Source organism: Carcharodon carcharias, chromosome 17, assembly GCF_017639515.1.
Source record: "Carcharodon carcharias isolate sCarCar2 chromosome 17, sCarCar2.pri, whole genome shotgun sequence".
Lineage (NCBI taxonomy): Eukaryota > Metazoa > Chordata > Chondrichthyes > Lamniformes > Lamnidae > Carcharodon > Carcharodon carcharias.
This window is the reverse complement of record NC_054483.1, coordinates 74,452,821-74,470,435: the sequence shown is the minus strand read 5'-3', so window position 1 is coordinate 74,470,435 and position 17,615 is coordinate 74,452,821. Positions and strand designations below refer to the sequence as shown.

The window sequence follows — 17,615 nt, the reverse complement described above, 5'->3', positions numbered from 1 at the left end:
TTTGATACTCATCTATGTAATTGGTTACATTTATGCATCTTTTAGGTGTTCATGTACTTTAAATTTAAACTGTGATTTGTAACCAATTGTGTTTTGTTCTGGCTTTTTCCTTGATTTGGCAAGAAAGAGTTAATTCACTCAGACAGCAGCTTAAGGGATAGTAAATTAAATCCATTTTGATTCCAACTGGTGTGAAAGACAGTTTGCTGAACCAAGTTGGGCATTAATCATCCTCAGACCAATGCTGGGAGGTAAAACTCCAGACTGTTCATGAGTAAGTAAGTTAAAGGAGGAAATTAGGGATTTCTCTCTTTCCTCGGCATATATTTGTCAGGATACCCATCATTCTTACACCAACAGAAACCACCAGTAGAAATCAGATAACAGCACGGATAAGACAGCAAACCTACAGCACTCCTACTTTTTGGCATAGTTTGCCCTGTAATTGAAAATCATTTTAGTATAAAATTGTCAGATGGTTAAAAAGTTACAACTTTAGAAATAAATGCACCATATTATGCAATCAAATCTACTTGAAGTAGTTAGCAAAGGTAATTACCCAGATTTTTCTGTAAAAATAACAGTGGGGCTGTCATTGTCACCATTATTAAAGAGTAAATCAGACAACGTCTAGTGTCTACACATATGCAGTTAAATACGGAAATCAGGAAATTACTGTTTGAGTAGCACTGTTTTTCTGGAAGCTCCTCTGTATTGAAACACATGGAAGGGTGTGAAGTTGGGGGTACCTATCCACTAGATATCCAGTGCACTCGCCAAAAAAAGATAGGCCTTGTCCATTTGAGTGCAAGTGAATTTTCAGCAACATAGTAAATATTAATTACTGCCAAAACAAGCCCTCAGACAATGAAATTGTACTTTAACAAGTGGAGTCTCACTCTTCAGGTTGAAATTCTGTTGGCGATTTTTGAAATGTTATTTTGACCTTGATTTCCATCTCTTTTCTTTCTCATAATCAAGTCTTTCTGCCCATCTCTTCAGTTTGCTTTCTTTACATAATTTTGCATTGAACTAACTATTTTAACTTACATTTCCTGGTTCAGACTCTGCACAGCTCAGGAGGGATTCTTCAATCTGGTTAAGGAGATACACAGTTGCTTGCCTTAGCCCCACAGGTCCCTAACTCCTTGTATGAGGTGTGGTGATGTTTTGGATTTCTAATAAATGCAAGTTCCAGTGTAAAAGTGCAAGAAATTCTGTGGGTAAGTGTAAGTGTAATAAATCGTTGCTGTTGTATTTTTGCCACTGACCGTAAAACATGGTCAATTTCTCAATCTAAACTGATATCTCACCAATTAAACAAAGTTATGTAGTTTCCAGGAAAGACAAATACACTTTCAATATCCTTAAATATTGAGTGAGAAAAAAAATGTGAAGGCCAGCCTTAAGCAATTTCCTACCTTTTATTCGACATATTTTATAGCGTTCAGTTTAGTTCCATTTTACACCTCCAGTTGGACTTTGTATCATCTTGCTGCTGCCACTGAACAAGGTTTTGTGTTATCTTTGTTGAGCATATGTTCTCCAGGAAACATTCTATCATTTTTCCAATTAAATCCTAGCATTCAAACCTGTTCCCCTGCTACAACACTGTCAAATGCCACAATATGTGTACGATCAGAAATGGCAGAATGTCAGGAAGTAGCATTTGAATTCAGAAAAAAAATATATACCTAAGAGAACTGATTATCACTGCTTATTCCATAATTTTAATTCCGCTCCTTGAGCTAGCTTCCTTCCAAGCTCCTCCCTCCCTCACCACTAGTTTCTTCAAAATAGCACTGCACCCTTCTGTTCTCAGTGAGAGAGAAAAGATAGATACCGCAGACAGTTATTTCTCCAAAGAATATCCAAGTTTCTTTCACACTTGGCCTAAGTACACAGCCCTTTCTAAAGGCAGGGTGAAGTTTGAGGTATGTGTGGCATTCCTACCAAATAGCATCTCCTGAACTTTTGTTACAAAACCAGAAGGTATATTATTATTTTACAAAGAGTCAATGAAGGGAAAATACATTGCACAAGCTCGATGAACTGGTGTATAGTTAATCAAGAATCTATCTAGTTCTCCCTTAAAGATATTCGGAGTCTGCTTCCACCGCCTTTTAAGGAAGAGAGTTCCAAAGACTGATGACCCTCAGATAAAATTTCTCTGCATCTCTGTCGTAAATGAGCAAGCCCGTATTTTTAAACAGTGACCCCTAGTTCTAGATTCTCCCACATGAGAAAACATTCTCTCCACATCCACCCTGTCAACAGCCCCATGGTTTGAAATTGTTGAGCTCAACATTGAGTCCAGAAGGATGTAAAGTGCCTAATCAGATGATGAGATACTGTTCCTCGGGCTTACGCTGTGCTTCACTGGAACACTGCAGCAGGCTGAGGACTGAAATGTGAGTGTGACAGTAAGGTGTTGGCTTAAAATGGCAAGCAACTGGATGCTCAGTACTATTCTTGCGGACTGAGTGGAGGTATTCGGCAAATGGGTCATCCAAGCTATGTTTGGTCTCATCAATGTAGAGGAGACCGCATGGTGATCAGTGAATACAGTATGCTAAACTGCAAGAAGTACAGGTAGATCATGCTTCACCTGGAAGGAGTGTTTGAAGCCTTGGATGATGAGGAGGGAACAGATAAAAGGACAGGTGTTACACCTTCTGCAATTGCATGGGAAGGTGCCTTGCGAAGGACCAATGTGTTGGGAGTTATGACATTGCAGGTGAGGTATGCCAGGCGGACCAAACCCACAAGGGAAACTTTGCCACACTATGACAATGGTTTTGCAACTTATATTTATTACAAGGAGATTTGTGCACTGAATTCAGAAGTAATGAGTCCATTGACAACTTTAGAGATTTTAAAAACTAACTTAAAACATTCATTAACAAAAGAAAAGATTTCAAGCACATACACAAGATTTCAGTTACTTGATACTATAACAAATCCCAAAATTCCTAATTAACCTGACTCCCAACAATACACCCTCTTTAGGGCAACAGTCCAAAATAGATTTTTAATTTAATTAGCAAGCCAGCAAGTTTACCACGGCACCCGCTCAAAAGTGGAATTCCAAAGGCTTTCCTCCACCTTTGGTTACTGGACACAAAAGACTTCTGCTAAGGTGGCTGGAGGCTTCGCCAAGGCTGTTTTAAATGGTCCTCTTAGATCTTACATGGCCCCCCAACATAGCATTCCATTCTCTTTATATATGTTTCTCCCTCTTTAATCTGTAAATTCCGTTGTTCTATGTGTCTTTGGAAATTTACTTTTCCCATAATATAAAATTCTTTCATGTTGCCAATATGGTCAGTACTTTTGGGGAAAAATAAACACACTGCTTGGCTTTGCTTATCTTGTTAGTTGTAAACACCCTATCATCCCTTTGAAACCTAAACAACCCATTCACGTATCTAAAAATTTCCTTAATACCTCATATGCTAAGACCTCATCCATGCTTACTCATCAGCATTTCAAATGCCTTTTACCCCAACTTCTTTTGATAATTCCAAGCTTTGCAGTCTGACTCCAATTCAATTAAATTACACAGACAGAACCATCTACACTCACACCCATAAACCTACTTTCTAACAAACCACTTTCTAACAAACCATAATAACATAATAAAAAAGTTATCATGATGCCTCCATCCTTATTGAAAAATGAGCCGTCATAATTTTAAAAGGCGGCTTCATTTTCTCAACCCATCTTACATTAGTTACTATGCTTATCTATATGCTCAAACTATTACATTACCAGATGCATGCATTAACATAATAATATATACAAATTTTTTGTATCAACAGAGGTCAGTCCAATCCAGTGTCCAGGTTTTTAATATCCAATTTCCTTTGGGCTTTAAACTCATGACAATGCATCTGCAATTAGATTTTCTCATCTAGCCACGTGTATAATCTGTAAATTAAATGGCTGCAGTAATAAAATCCACCTGAACAGTCTTGTACTTTTGTCTTGAAATTTGTCCAGAAATTTTAAAGCATTGTGGTCTGTATAAACAATTGTTCCTGATGAATTGCTTGCAACATAAATCTCAAAATGCTGCAATGCTAACACCAGACCCGAGTCTCCTTTTTCATGTACATTCAGCTTTCGTGAAAAATCCCCTATTGGTTTCTCAATTCCAGTTTCATCTTCCTGTAATAATACAGCGCTAATACCTACATCACATGCTTCATCTACCAAGTTAAACTGCTTGGCATAATTAGATACTGCCAAAACTGGCATCGCAGTCAATACAGTTTTAAACTATCAAATGTCTTCTGACACTCCTCTGACCATTGAAACTTCTTGTTCTTCGTTAATAGTTCAGTCATGGAGCAACAACATTGCTAAAATTTGGTACAAACTTCCAGTAAAATCCACTTATGCCCAGAAATCTCAAAACTTCTTGTTTTGTAGGCACAGGGAAATTCACAATGGCTTTTACTTTCACATCTCTCGGAGCCACCTTACCATGTCCAATTGCATGGCCTAGATATGTAACTTGTGCTTTGGCAATTCATTCTTAGCCAAATTCGCCACCAAATATATCCTTGCAGTCGATCAAACAGTTCTTTCAGATGTTGTAAATGCTCCTCCTACACCTGACTGAAAACTATCAAGTCTCAATATAAACAGCACAATTGCTCAGCCCTGCAATTACTTTGTTTGTCAATCTTTGAAATGCTCCTGGTGCATTTTTAATTCAAATGGCATAACTTTAAACTGATATAGTACATCTGGCTTCACAAAAACCAATATCTCTTTTGCTCTCTCTGATGATGGTACTTGCCAATATCCTCTCAGTAAGTCAATAATTGTGTTAAACTTTTATTGTCCAACTTTCTCAAAGCAATCTTCCAGCCTTGAAATAGGATATGAATTCACTTTCATCACTGCAGTCACTTTGATAATCTGCACACAGGGTAGGATTTAACGTCCAGCAGGTGGGCGCATGCCCAACCCAATCGGGTGTACCATAGTGCACGATACTTTAGTCGGCAGGCATGCGTGAAAGTGGACAGCAGTCCACCAACAATTAAGAAGCCTATTAAGGCCCTTAATCAATTAGTTTAAACATATTTTTCGCTGCCTGTCCAATCTTATGGTTAGCTATTGGGCGAACCAGCCAGGCAGCCTTTTGATTTTTTAAACCTCATCCACGGACGGGATGAGCTTTCCGCAATTAAATTTTAAAATATTTAAATTTTTGGGCAGAATTTTTATTCTCTTCATGTAATTGTGAATGAGTCCCATGTCGGGACATTTTTCTCAGGTTTTAAAAATATTTATTTTGGATTTTAAAACTGTTCAGCTCCCTGAGGCAGTTCCCGGCCTTCTGGGAGCCTTCAGCACACATTCCCTGTGCATGCGCAGACTTCTGCGCTCGCACTCCTCCCTCCCACCCACACCCCGGCGGCGCTGAGCTTCTCAGCTTGCCCTTCACGCTGGCTGGCCGTTAATTAGTCAGCCAGCACGAAATTGCGTTGGGGTCCGATTGCGGGCGGCGAACCATCTCCCGGACGCTCCAGGGCCTGCACACCGGTCGACCCAAAAATCCTGCCCACAGTCTTCATGTTCCATCCGGTTTTGGTACCATCACAATAGGTGAACTCCAGTTACTGCAACTAAACTCAATGATGTCATTTTGAAGCATGAATTCAATTTCTTTCTGTACTTGGGACAATTTTGCTGGATTTAATTGATAAGGATGTTGCCTTATTGAAATTGCATCACCCACATCGTCATCATGTGTAGCTAAATTGTCCTCCCTAGCTTATTCCCACAAATAGTTTTGTGTGACTGCAATAGCTTCTCCAAATCACTTTGACACTTGTCTGGAAGATAACTCAATATCACATCTAAAGTTTTGAGTACCCCCTCATTATCCAATTTGATTAGAGAAAAATCAATTTTGGAATCCTTCATTTCTAGCGCTTTCTCTTTATTTACCACCACTAATGCCTCCTTTTGGTCCTCTTCCCTGTCAAAGTAATTTTTAAGCATATTTACATGACACACCCTCTGCTTCTTTCTTTAAACTGCAGTATTTATTGAATAATTCACTTCACTCAATCTCTTTTCAATTCTCTAAGGTCCGCTAAACCTTGCTTTTAATGTTCACCCAATACTGGCAACAAAACAAACACTTTTTAGACAGCTACAAAACTATGAGCCTCGGCCCTCTTATCTGCCTTCGCCTTCATCACCTGCTGTGATATCTTTAAATGTTCCTTAGCTAACTCATATGCTCTGTTCAATCTTTCACTGAAGTTTGTCACATAATTCTGGAGAGTAGTTTCTGAATTTTGACCCATTAGTTTCTGCTGAATCAACTTCAGTGATTCCCCTACCTCATGACCATTGACGAATTCAAAAGGATTAAATCGAGTTGATGCTTTAGGAACATCCTTAATAGCAAATAACAAGAATGGAATTCCCCTATCGCAATCCTGTGGATATTCTTGACTATAAGCCCTCATCAGGGTTTTTAAAGTTTGATGCCATCTTCCAAAGCATTTTGTGGTTCAGATGATAGGCTGATGACTTAAACCGTTTTATCCCCAAGCTGTTATTTACTTCCTTAAACAGCTGTGAAATGAAATTTGAACCCTGATCTGATTGTATTTATTTTGGCAAACCATATCTTGTAAAAAATTTAGTCAACTCTTCCATTATTTTCTTTGCTGTAACATTTTGCAAAGGTATCACTTCCGGAAACATTGTAAACACTTCCATGGTTGTCAGCAAGTAATGATTTCCACTTTTAGTCTTAGGGAGGGGCCCTACACAATCAATCAGGACCCTAAGTAAACAAAAACAAAAATACCTGGAAAAACTCAGCAGGTCTGGCAGCATCTGTGGAGAGGAGCACAGTTAATGGTTCGAGTCCGCATGACTCTTCAACAGTTCAACAGATGCTGCCTGCTGAGTTTTTCCAGGTATTTTTGTTTTTGTTTTGGATTTCCAGCATCCGCAGTTTTTTGCTTTTATCTTTGGACCCTGGTAAAGGTTCCTCAAATGCTTGAATCGGAGTTAAAAGTGCCGATTTAATCACTGCTTGAGGTTTTCCTGTCACCTGACATGTGTGACATGTTCTACAGAATTTGACTACATCTTAATGCAATCCAGGCCAATATAAATGTTTTTGTATTTTCGCCTGAGTCTTCCTAATTCCTAAATGTCCCCCTATTGGAATTTCATGAGCTACTCTCAATATCTCATTTCTGCACCTAGATGATATAACTATCTGATACACTACCATCCATTTTCATCTGCTAAAGCATGAGACATTCTCCACTTTCTCATTAACACAATACCTTTAAGATAATAAAAAACAAAAACAGAATTACCTGGAAAAACTCAGCAGGTCTGGCAGCATCGGCGGAGAAGAAAAGAGTTGACGTTTCGAGTCCTCATGACCCTTCGACAGAACTTGAGTTCAAGTCCAGGAAAGAGCTGAAATATAAACTGGTTTAAGGTGTGTGTGTGGGGGGCGGAGAGATAGAGAGACAGAGAGGTGGGGGGGGGGGTGGGGGGGTGTGGTTGTAGGGACAAACAAGCAGTGATAGAAGCAGATCATCAAAAGATGTCAACGACAATAGTACAATAGAACACATAGGTGTTAAAGTTAAAGTTGGTGATATTATCTAAACGAATGTGCTAATTAAGAATGGATGGTAGGGCACTCAAGGTATAGCTCTAGTGGGGTTTTTTTTAATAATGGAAATAGGTGGGAAAAGGAAAATCTTTATAATTTATTGGAAAAAAAAAGGAAGGGGGAAACAGAAAGGGGGTGGGGATGGGGGAGGGAGCTCACGACCTAAAGTTGTTGAATTCAATATTCAGTCCAGAAGGCTGTAAAGTCCCTAGTCGGAAGATGAGGTGTTGGTCCTCCAGTTTGCGTTGGGCTTCACTGGAACAATGCAGCAAGCCAAGAACAGACATGTGGGCAAGAGAGCAGGGTGGAGTGTTAAAATGGCAAGTGACAGGGAGGTTTGGGTCATTCTTGCAGACAGACCACAGGTGTTCTGCAAAGCGGTCGCCCAGTTTACGTTTGGTCTCTCCAATGTAGAGGAGACCACATTGGGAGCAACGAATGCAGTAGACTAAGTTGGGGGAAATGCAAGTGAAATGCTGCTTCACTTGAAAGGAGTGTTTGGGTCCTTGGACGGTGAGGAGAGAGGAAGTGAAGGGGCAGGTGTTGCATCTTTTGCGTGGGCATGGGGTTGTGCCATAGGAGGGGGTTGAGGAGTAGGGGGTGATGGAGGAGTGGACCAGGGTGTCCCGGAGGGAGCGATCCCTACGGAATGCTGATAAGGGGGGTGAAGGGAAGATGTGTTTGGTGGTGGCATCATGCTGGAGTTGGCGGAAATGGCGGAGGATGATCCTTTGAATGCGGAGGCTGGTGGGGTGATAAAGTGAGGACAAGGGGGACCCTATCATGTTTCTGGGAGGGAGAAGGCGTGAGGGCGGATGCGCGGGAGATGGGCCGGACACGGTTGAGGGCCCTGTCAACGACCGTGGGTGGAAAACCTCGGTTAAGGAAGAAGGAGGACATGTCAGAGGAACTGTTTTTGAATGTAGCATCATCGGAACAGATGCGACGGAGGCGAAGGAACTGAGAGAATGGGATGGAGTCCTTACAGGAAGCGGGGTGTGAGGAGCTGTAGTCGAGATAGCTGTGGGAGTCGGTGGGTTTGTAATGGATATTGGTGGACAGTCTATCACCAGAGATTGAGACAGAGAGGTCAAGGAAGGGAAGGGAAGTGTCAGAGATGGACCACGTGAAAATGATGGAGGGGTGGAGACTGGAAGCAAAATTAATAAATTTTTCCAAGTCCTGACGAGAGCATGAAGAGGCACCGAAGTAATCATCGATGTACCGGAGAAAGAGTTGTGGAAGGGGGCCGGAGTAGGACTGCAACAAGGAATGTTCCACATAACCCATAAAGAGACAGGCATAGCTGGGGCCCATGCGGGTACCCATAGCCACACCTTTTATTTGGAGGAAGTGAGAGGAGTTGAAGGAGAAATTGTTCAGCGTGAGAACAAGTTCAGCCAGACGGAGGAGAGTAGTGGTGGATGGGGATTGTTCGGGCCTCTGTTCGAGGAAGAAGCTAAGGGCCCTCAGACCATCCTGGTGGGGGATGGAGGTGTAGAGGGATTGGACGTCCATGGTGAAGAGGAAGCGGTAGGGGCCAGGGAACTGGAAATTGTTGATGTGACGTAAGGTGTTAGAGGAATCACGGATGTAGGTGGGAAGGGACTGGACAAGGGAGAGAGAAGGGAGTCAAGATAACGAGAAATGAGTTCTGTGGGGCAGGAGCAAGCTGAGATGATCGGTCTACCGGGGCAGTTCTGTTTGTGGATTTTGGGTAGGAGATAGAAGCGGGCCGTCCGAGGTTGGAAGCTGTGGGAGGGAGATCCCCAGAGGAGATGAGGTCAGTGACAGTCCTGGAAACAGTGGCTTGATGTTCAGTGGTGGGGTCATGGTCCAGGGAGAGGTAGGAGGAAGTGTCTGCGAGTTGACGCTCAGCCTCCGCGAGGTAGAGGTCAGTGCGCCAGACAACAACAGCACCACCCTTGTCAGCGGGTTTGATGACAATGTCAGGGTTGGACCTGAGAGAATGGAGTGCAGTAAGTTCAGAGAGAGACAGGTTAGAATGGGTGAGAGGAGCAGAGAAATTGAGACGACTAATGTCACGCTGACAGTTCTCAATGAAAAGATCAAGAGAAGGTAAGAATCCAGAGGGAGGGGTCCAGGTGGAGGGAGAATATTGGAGATGGGTAAAAGGATCCGTTGAACTGGGAGAGGACTCCTGCCCAAAGAGGTGAGCCCGGAGACGAAGACGGGGGAAGAAGAGTTCAGTATCATGCCGAGCCCGAAATTCATTGAGGTGAGGGTGTAAGGGTATGAAACTAAGTCCTTTGCTGAGCACTGAACGTTCAGCATCGGAGAGGGGAAGGTCAGGGGGTATAGTGAATACATGGCTGGGGTTGGGACTGGAAGAAAGGGTGGGGACGGAGGGACAGGCAGGGGTGGAGGGTCCTAGATGGGTGTTGGTGTCGATGAGTTGTTGGAGCTTGCGTTCCTTAGCACTTGAGAGAAAGAGAAAAAGTTTCTTGTTGAGGCGTCGGATGAGCCGAAGGATAAAATGAAACTGGGGGCACGCGCAGCTTTGAAAAAGGGTACGGCAGTGCTGCTGGAGGGAGAGGTCGAGTGTGTTCATATGGCGGCGCATGGCACTGAGAGTGGATTTCAGAATGTGACGGGAACAGCAGTCCGAGAAACGTTTTATGTCCCGGAGATACCTGTAATCCTGGGTGGGTTCGCCTGTCCCTCCGTCCTCACACTTTCTTCCAGTCCCAACCCCAGCCGTGTATTCACTATACCCCCTGACCTTCCCCTCTCCGATGCTGAACGTTCAGTGCTCAGCAAAGGACTTAGTTTCATACCCTTACGCCCTCACCTCAATGAATTTCGGGCTCGGCATGATACTAAACTCTTCTTCCGCCGTCTTCGTCTCCGGGCTCACTTCTTTGGGCAGGAGTCCTCTCCCAGTTCAACGGATCCTTTTACCCATCTCCAATATTCTCCCTCCACCTGGACCCCTCCCTCTGGATTCTTATCTTCTCTCGATCTTTTCATTGAGAACTGTCGGCGTGACATTAGTCGTCTCAATTTCTCTGCTCCTCTCACCCATTCTAACCTGTCTCTCTCTGAACTTACTGCACTCCATTCTCTCAGGTCCAAACCCTGACATTGTCATCAAACCCGCTGACAAGGGTGGTGCTGTTGTTGTCTGGCGCACTGACCCGTATCTCGCGGAGGCTGAGCGTCAACTCGCAGACACTTCCTCCTACCTCTCCCTGGACCATGACCCCACCACTGAACATCAAGCCACTGTTTCCAGGACTGTCACTGACCTCATCTCCTCTGGGGATCTCCCTCCCACAGCTTCCAACCTGATAGTCGCCCAACCTCGGACGGCCCGCTTCTATCTCCTACCCAAGATCCACAAACAGAACTGCCCCGGTAGACCGATCGTCTCAGCTTGCTCCTGCCCCACAGAACTCATTTCTCGTTATCTTGACTCCCTTCTCTCTCCCCTTGTCCAGTCCCTTCCCACCTACATCCGTGATTCCTCTGACACCTTACGTCACATCAACAATTTCCAGTTCCCTGGCCCCTACCGCTTCCTCTTCACCATGGACGTCCAATCCCTCTACACCTCCATCCCCCACCAGGATGGTCTGAGGGCCCTTAGCTTCTTCCTCGAACAGAGGCCCGAACAATCCCCATCCACCACTACTCTCCTCCGTCTGGCTGAACTTGTTCTCACGCTGAACAATTTCTCCTTCAACTCCTCTCACTTCCTCCAAATAAAAGGTGTGGCTATGGGTACCCGCATGGGCCCCAGCTATGCCTGTCTCTTTATGGGTTATGTGGAACATTCCTTGTTGCAGTCCTACTCCGGCCCCCTTCCACAACTCTTTCTCCGGTACATCGATGATTACTTCGGTGCCGCTTCATGCTCTCGTCAGGACTTGGAAAAATTTATTAATTTTGCTTCCAGTCTCCACCCCTCCATCATTTTCACGTGGTCCATCTCTGACACTTCCCTTCCCTTCCTTGACCTCTCTGTCTCAATCTCTAGTGATAGACTGTCCACCAATATCCATTACAAACCCACCGACTCCCACAGCTATCTCGACTACAGCTCCTCACACCCCGCTTCCTGTAAGGACTCCATCCCATTCTCTCAGTTCCTTCGCCTCCGTCGCATCTGTTCCGATGATGCTACATTCAAAAACAGCTCCTCTGACATGTCCTCCTTCTTCCTTAACCGAGGTTTTCCACCCACGGTCGTTGACAGGGCCCTCAACCGTGTCCGGCCCATCTCCCGCGCATCCGCCCTCACGCCTTCTCCTCCCTCCCAGAAACATGATAGGGTCCCCCTTGTCCTCACTTATTACCCCACCAGCCTCCGCATTCAAAGGATCATCCTCCGCCATTTCCGCCAACTCCAGCATGATGCCACCACCAAACACATCTTCCCTTCACCCCCCTTATCGGCATTCCGTAGGGATCGCTCCCTCCGGGACACCCTGGTCCACTCCTCCATCACCCCCTACTCCTCAACCCCCTCCTATGGCACAACCTCATGCCCACGCAAAAGATGCAACACCTGCCCCTTCACTTCCTCTCTCCTCACCGTCCAAGGACCCAAACACTCCTTTCAAGTGAAGCAGCATTTCACTTGCATTTCCCCCAACTTAGTCTACTGCATTCGTTGCTCCCAATGTGGTCTCCTCTACATTGGAGAGACCAAACGTAAACTGGGCGACCGCTTTGCAGAACACCTGTGGTCTGTCCGCAAGAATGACCCAAACCTCCCTGTCGCTTGCCATTTTAACACTCCACCCTGCTCTCTTGCCCACATGTCTGTCCTTGGCTTGCTGCATTGTTCCGGTGAAGCCAACGCAAACTGGAGGAACAACACCTCATCTTCCGACTAGGGACTTTACAGCCTTCTGGACTGAATATTGAATTCAACAACTTTAGGTCATGAGCTCCCTCCCCCATCCCCACCCCCTTTCTGTTTCCCCCTTCCTTTTTTTTTCCAATAAATTATAAAGATTTTCCTTTTCCCACCTATTTCCATTATTAAAAAAAACCCCACTAGAGCTATACCTTGAGTGCCCTACCATCCATTCTTAATTAGCACATTCGTTTAGATAATATCACCAACTTTAACTTTAACACCTATGTGTTCTATTGTACTATTGTCGTTGACATCTTTTGATGATCTGCTTCTATCACTGCTTGTTTGTCCCTACAACCACACCGCGCCCCCCTCCACCTCTCTGTCTCTCTATCTCTCCGCCCCCCACACACACACCTTAAACCAACTTATATTTCAGCTCTTTCCTAGACTCGAACTCAAGTTCTGTCGAAGGGTCATGAGGACTCGAAACGTCAACTCTTTTCTTCTCCGCCGATGCTGCCAGACCTGCTGAGTTATTCCAGGTAATTCTGTTTTTGTTTTGGATTTCCAGCATTCGCAGTTTTTTTGTTTTTAACCTTTAAGATAATAACATTTTGGAATGCATTCTGCCTCTGTTTGAGTGAGCTGTCTGATATAACTGCTTTATTTGTGGATCCTTCTGCTGTAACACTACCAATTTCCTTCAGCTAAACACTTCAGCTTAATTCTGCTCAACTACAACTTATCTGCGAATTCTTCTAACTTACCCTTCAATACTTTTTTGTAAACCAGTGTTATGTATTCTACTCCCAAAAAAGTCTTAGCTATGGATAAAGCCATTTTTGCAATCTAACCAATTTAAAATTCCTCACACCAACTCCTGAATTTAATGTGCTTCTCGTACTCATAGCTTTAAGATTCACCAACTCCAAACCAATCAAGAAATTTGAAAAATCCTGCAATAGCGCCCAGTTTTGTTATGATGTGGCAGGTGATGTGTACCTAGCAGACTAAATCAGCAAAGGACACATGGCCACGCTGTCACAACGGTTTTCAATTTGTACTTATTACAAGGAGATTTATGCACTGCATTCAGAAGTAATGAGTCCACTGACACCTTTAGAGATTTTAAAAACGAACTTAAAACATTCATTAACAAAAGAAAAGATTTCAAGCACATAAGATTACAGTTACTTGATACTATAACAAATCCCAAAATTCCTAATTAACCTGACTCCCAACTACACACCCTCTTTAGGGCAACAGTTCAAAATAGATTTTTAATTTAATTAGCAAGCCAGCAAGTTTACCACAGCACCCACTCGAAAGTGGAATTCCAAAGGCTTTCCTCCACCTTTGGTTACTGGACACAAAAGACTTCTGCTAAAGTGGCTGGAGGCTTCTCCAAGGCTGTTACATGGCCCTCTTAGATGTTACATGGCCCCCCCAACAAAGCCTTCCATTCTCTTTATGAATGTTTCTCTCTCTTTAATCTGTAAATTCCATTGTTCTATATGTCTTTGGAAATTTACTTTTCCCATAATATAAAATTCTTTCATGTTGACAATATGGACAGTACCTTTGGGAAAAATAAACACACTGCTTGGTCTTGCTTTTCTTGTTAAACAACCCCTTTACGTATCTAAAATGCAAATTTCCTTCACCCCTTATATGCTAAGACCTCATCCATGTTTACTCGTTAGCCTTTCAATTGCCTTTTACCTCTAACATGTTTTGATAATTCCAAGCTTTGCAGTTTATCTGATTCCAACTCAAATAAATCACACAAGCAGAACCATCTACACTCACACCCATAAACCTACTTTCTAATAACCACAATATCATTAAAAAAAATGTTAGTTTCATGACACACAGAGAACAGTCCCTTTGGAATATGACAGGAGAGGTGAGGGGAAGATGTGTTTGGTGCTGGCATCGTGCTTTGTGGTGGTGGAAATTGCCACTTTGAATGTGGAGGATAGTGGGATGGAATGTGGATTCTGGGAGAAGGGGAAGAGGTAAGAGCAGAAGTGAGGGAAACGTGGCAGGCATGGTTGAGAGCCCTGTAAACTACAGTGGGGGGGGAATCCTTATTTGAGGAAAAAGGAAGACTTGTCAGAAGTGCTATTGTGGAAAGTTGTATCATCAAAACAGATGTGGCGGAGAGAGAGAGAGTTTCTATTCACACAAGTCCCAGATGTCCTCTAGCCAGGGGACAGTGCTGTTTGGTTAGCAGCAACTTGCCATGTATAACCCTATATGAAGCCTGTGAACAACTGCTCACAGCACAATCTGGCCCACTGCAAAAGTATTAAAACTTTTTGAACCGTTAAGGAAGACGACCCAGATTGACAGACAATTTTGTTAATAAATCTACATTCAAGTGATACAGTTGTGCATTTGAGACTTATCTAATTGCTTATTTGGAAAAGCTTTTCATAAGCAGCTTTTATGCATATGGTACCTACAAAAGTTTTCAGATAGATGACAGTGATCAAACAGGTAAAATATCTAATACATAAAGCAATCTGTACCGTTTTACTACTGCTTTCTAGCATCAAAATGAACCATAATTTTTAATAAATTGTGGTCAATAAACATAACACAGATGTTGGCGCTCCTGATAGGCAATGTGTCGGTATGGCACCTCACTGTTTTTTTAATCTTATGATTTGAAGTGGACATGTTTTTTCATGAGCTGTAAAGCTAACTAGAAGCATGCAGTGTTCTTGACAGAATTAATTAAGGTAGTATAAGGGTCCAGCAAATAAAGGGTTAACGTGGCACTGAGTACCATACTGCCTACACAATGATGTAAAAGAAAACATGACCCACACTTAGGGGGTCAGTGTAGTGTTGGACAGAGCTGTGTATAGAAGCAAGTACGGAGACAGCTCCTAGCTTGGACCTTTGCTCTACCTATGTATGTAGTTTTTAGTAATTAATAAATATGTAGTGTTGAACTAAGACTACAAACACTTTAATAAGGCCTACCAAACTATGCCCAACACCTTACAACGTGGTGGCAGCGAATGAAATAACTCAAAACCTTGCAGAGACTGAAGGAGAAAATTAAAATCGTGGAAAACTGAAGGAGAAATCAGGGAAACACCTGACCTGAATAAAGCTCAAGAAGTGAAGGCACAGAAGGAAATTGCCAATGAAAAATCTCCAAAGAAAGGCCTGGAAGCTGAAGGCAGAAATTAAATCCTTCACTGCAGCAGAAGGCTCCAATGAATGTCGTGGAAGTCCAGCTTCAATACCCAGAGTATGCAGAGTCAGCAGGCCTAGCAGAGGTGGGGTAAAAGATTCTGAGAAAAGTCCTGAAAAAAATTAAATACTGCTGTGGTCAGAAACTGCCACTTAAAATCACAGTCTGAGTCAGCACCTGAAGACGTGGCAGCCAAGCTCACTCTGCACGTAGAAAAAAAAATCAAAAATTAATTGTGACTGAGTAGGCAGCTTTAACAACCCAGCAAAAGCTGGGATTCAACGCTCCCTAGACCAGAGGACATTGCATTTAAATGGAGACAAGTCTAAACAGTCAATCCAGGCAGCTTTTGTTGAAAAAATTTAAATGCTGAGATTGTGAATGCCATTACTGTGGAGTCTGTCAAAACCAGCACACGCAGGAGAACACTTTGAGAAGAAGCATATGGCACTGCCATCTTGGATTTTCAGAAACCTCTTAAAGCTGAATCTGCAATTTAAAAATTTTAACCATGGATCAGAAATCCACTCTTCCAGCTCAATTCGGACTTATCCAAGGTACAGATCAATCACAAAATTGGAGACTTTGGAGAAAGAAGTTCCTTAGAGACATGATTGCTTCAGGTCAGGATAAGACGACAGGAGCTGAACGAGTTAACACTGCCTTGTTCCGTAGACCCAGCAGCCAACAATATAATAGCTAAACAAGAATCAATGAATCATCTGCAAAATTGATGAAGTTTTAAAATCATCCAACACTTCTTTTAACCTCAGGAGGTAACAAAATCCTTGAAAGGGCTAAATTTAATAAACATGTTCGGCTGCCAGGGAAACCTGTCAACTCCTTCATTAGTGAGCTTCGCAGAATGGCTGCCGGCTGTGATTACAGTGATCTGAAATCTGAGCTAATCAGGGATAGAATAGTTGTAGGAGTGGCAGACGATACATTCTCAGACCTGTTTCAAGCGAAGGAAGATCTAACCCTTGAGAAAACCATCCAGATTATCAGGCAATCTGCTTGCAGCACAGATCCATATTAAGGAGAGAATGCAGACCATGGTACACTGTAAACCCCACTGTCCAGTTAGTGAAACAGCACAGAAACAGGAACACTGTGGCCAAGGGAAGCAATACCCTTACTGACCAGTACAGCAACCATGCCAGTGCTCTGGAACAAAGCGCCCCCACAGGCACGATCAATATCCGGCAATTTCAGCCCAATGCTTTCAATATAACTGAACAGACACTTTGGGAAGCTGTGCAAAGCCAAAACATCAAAATGCTCAGAAAATTCCTAGAGGGTACATGAAATCCAGATAGCACACTAAGAGGATACACAACCATGCTTCTTGGGTGATGTCAAAGATCCTGAATTTTCATTCTGGAATGTGGACATCTTGGTTAATGGCCATCGCACTAACTTTAAATTGGACACAGAAGCCAATGTTACAGTCCTATTGGACAAAGAACTGTGGCTGAGACACCTCTGGCCAAGAACAGCAGACACACCACTTTATGGCCTCAGACTTCTGGTCATAGGCATAATTCTGGAACTATTAAGGTATGATGGCAAACAAATCTTTGAGCTGATGTATGTCATCCATTACCATTGTTTTCTCTCTTGAACAGAGATGCCTGTGTAGCTCTGAGTCTCCTGAAACTGGCCAAAGATGTCAAGACAACCACTGTCAAGTTATACAGAACTGAAAGTTCCTGACAGCTCCAACAAGAAAGATACTCTCGACTGGAACTTCAGCTCTGAATTGTCTTCTTTCTTTGCAGAGCAGGTCTGTCTACTTTTGTTACAGGTGCCAGAAGCCCCTCATTGGTCAGACCAGCCAAGCACACAGGTCGTGCCATGACACCTCGGGCAGATGATAGTCAAGAGGAACTAGCAAC

General features: G+C 43.2%; 1 protein-coding gene across 3 annotated transcripts in view; it reads right to left on the bottom strand.

Annotated features, from left to right (window-relative positions):
* The window catches only part of LOC121289542 (G protein-coupled receptor kinase 5-like), a 272,949-nt gene that overhangs the window by 237,255 nt on the left and 18,079 nt on the right, over positions 1-17,615 (bottom strand). Inside the window, exon 1 of one of the 3 annotated variants that reach the window (XM_041209050.1) lies at positions 1,422-1,438. The exons of the other annotated variants lie outside the window; for them this stretch is intronic. The gene's annotated coding sequence lies outside the window, so the exon portion shown is untranslated. Of the gene's footprint in view, positions 1-1,421; positions 1,439-17,615 lie in introns of those variants that run through there. 3 annotated transcript variants of the gene reach the window in all.